This window comes from Centroberyx affinis, unplaced genomic scaffold (genome assembly GCF_046629955.1).
Source record: "Centroberyx affinis isolate AG114_WGS23_722 - 3 ecotype Tasmania unplaced genomic scaffold, CSIRO-AGI_Caff_v1 ptg003890l_1, whole genome shotgun sequence".
NCBI classification, from domain to species: domain Eukaryota; kingdom Metazoa; phylum Chordata; class Actinopteri; order Beryciformes; family Berycidae; genus Centroberyx; species Centroberyx affinis.
The window spans coordinates 45,916-48,838 of NW_027281730.1; positions in this window are offsets into that span (position 1 = coordinate 45,916).

Consider the following 2,923-nt stretch of genomic DNA (forward strand, 5'->3'; position numbering starts at 1 on the left):
ATACTCGTCAACAACTCAAATGCGAATGGATCCCGTTAATAGCCAATGAAAAACTATGAAGCTATGCCATAACAAGCCAGTACGGTGTTTAGCCCACACCAAGGAGCAATCAACTAGTTAATTCTTCATACAATACATTTATAGATAGGCCTACCAATCTTTCTGGTACCAAGGCACACAGAAAAAAAAAATAGCCTACAGGGAAGACTCCATTATTGATTACACAAAACCTTGGCTGCAAGATGCCGATTTTAGACCGGAAAGTCAGGTTTTATAATTATTATTTATTAGCCTACATGTCCGGTTGGTAGTCCTGTGTGTATCCCTCATCTGGCGTAGTCGTTAAGTGTGTGATCCCCAGTTTTTCAGTCGTCATAAAAAATCTGCAGAAACCAGTCGGTTAGTGTATACGCCCAGTCTTTTCATTATCTGTTTAAAAGTTGTGTGGTGTATCCCCAGTTTAAGCAGTTCATGTTAGTTAGTCGGCCAGTGTAGGCTACTCTGAATGGCCTCAGGACGTCGCTGTTACCCTACAAACACAGTATGTCCCTGCAACGTCCAGGCTACCAAGTTAGTCCTGAAATGAAAAGGCCAAGCATGACTTGAAGACACAGACCATTTGGCTCAATTAATTAAATGTCATGCGACGTTTCACCGCCATTCAATCAAATATAGCCTAAGCAGTGGAGCTGCTCAGTGAACAACAGTGGAAGACTGATTGTACTGGGAAGCTCCATGGTGTGACTGTCTGTACACATATATATATATGTATATATACATACTGTGTGTATATACATATATGTAATTATATATATGTATGTATGGCAGGGGTAAATAAACTTGACATTAAAATATCATCAATAGCTTCAAAAGGACCACAATAGTAACCATTTAGCTTTTTACAAACAGAAACCGTGTTAAGGTAATGCTAGGTCACAGCTTTGTCTGCTGGCTATTTCCCTACATGGAAAACATATGTATTCAAGACAACACCTACAAGGAACTCTGTAGTTATTAATAGTAATATTTGGCAAACTAATTATGAAATGTTTCTTAAACATAATTTAAGCTATAGGTTTAGGTTTCATTAAAACTTTAGGGGAAAACACTGGTGCTGTTGGTGAAGTCGGGAGTTGAGACAGAAATGTTTTTATCTCTATCCCACAAAACCATCAAAAAACAAAACATCCCATAGATGAAGGAAAGAACAGTGGCTCTACAGAGTCAGACCAGTCAACTCAAAGAAAATAGACAATCAGGTGAAACGGCAGTGAATAATGAAAAATAATCACAGGGGAAAGAAAAGATACTCAATTCTGCGAACAGGCAAGCGGAGAAAGAGCAGAAAAGGCATTAAAAGAGAAAGCCACAAGTGAACGGACTCCCCGCTGAGGAGGAGCCGACTTCCACTGCTGATCTAGTCCTCTTTCAGTAGAATACAAGAACAAGCCTGGTCTAAACTCACCAATAGAGTGCAAGAAAGAAATCATCTTTCATTTGACGGTGAAAGAAACAGTTGTAGAACGACATTCAACCAAAAGGCGGTGGTGGTTCCAGTGGATTACAAAAATAAAGAGTATCTGTGGTAGTCGGGTCGAAAAACAAATGCCAAATCAGTGATAGAAGCCCAGAGGCTTGGCTGTGCAGAAGGCCAAGGTCGAAGGATCTGTTTGCAGAGAAAAGAACTAGAAGTCAGACAGAACTGACAATCTCTTCTCTGATGATTTCTTTTGTTGGACAGACAGTTAATGTCTTAAAAAATGCAAGGCCAGACACCAGAGGCCTTTCAGAAATAGTTGCCACAATGTTTGGCACACAACAGATGAAACAAAAGAAAGAATAACTCTGACATCCACCTTGAAAAATAAATAGAAAATCAAGCACAGAGAGGAATCAAGAGGAAGGAGAATGGAGAAAGGGAGTGAATCAAACAGAGTAATGGAAAAAGTGGAGAAGATGAGACTGGGGAACCAAAGAGAGGGATATGAAATGCTGAGAGAAGCAGAGAGAAAACTGGAAAAAGAGGAGGGGGGAAAACACAAAGAAACTGACAGCAACTGAGGAAAGGGAGATGGAACACGTGAACAGAAAATAAAAGATAAATGCATTTGGAGAAGAGTTGGAGAAGGACTGAAGGGACCAAGGAGAGAAGAGGAGGGCAATACATTTTACATGAGCAAGCCACATCTCCAACAATCACTTTTTTGTTTGAATGAATTTCATTGCTTTTGAAGAAAGACTTGGGACTGGGACTTGTAGACTTGGGCACTACAGTTTCAACTGGCAGAACAGTGTTAGTACAGCTTTTAAGGAAGTATGACCATCATTACTTGGAGTGATTAAGAGGATTCAAAGATTTTCCAACTTATCCAAAGCTCTAGTTTTCTTGCACATCTTTGCAGTAATACATCTACAGGTTGAAGAGGCTCCAATATTTCAGTTCTTGAGTCTTTGAGGCAGTTCGGTGATACAACAGATTAGGAAAAAATACAAATGCAGAGTATATTTTGTCAATTTATTTCAATATGGCATCTGATAAAATATGAAATAGCCTTAAAACATTGGCATCAATATAATTATATATAATTTCTTTGACAATACAGTATTGGGGTATCATCCTTGACCTCAAAAATATGTGGCAAACCATTGCAAAACTAATGTGCAGATAGAAGCCCCTTCTTCTAGAGTAAAGTGAGAGTGACTACATAATGACCCACCACCAAAAATGAATAAAGTGTAAAACCAGTGACAAATGGTACATCAGGCTAGCTATCATAGATATATTATAAAAGTTTGAATACATTTTTCATTACCTTGCCATTTCGTTTTCTTTTAACTCTCTTAATACCATGCTGAAGAACAACTAAACATATTCCAATCTTGTGTCCAAATTCTCTCTGTTGGCAGTGTGCAATTTTGGTGG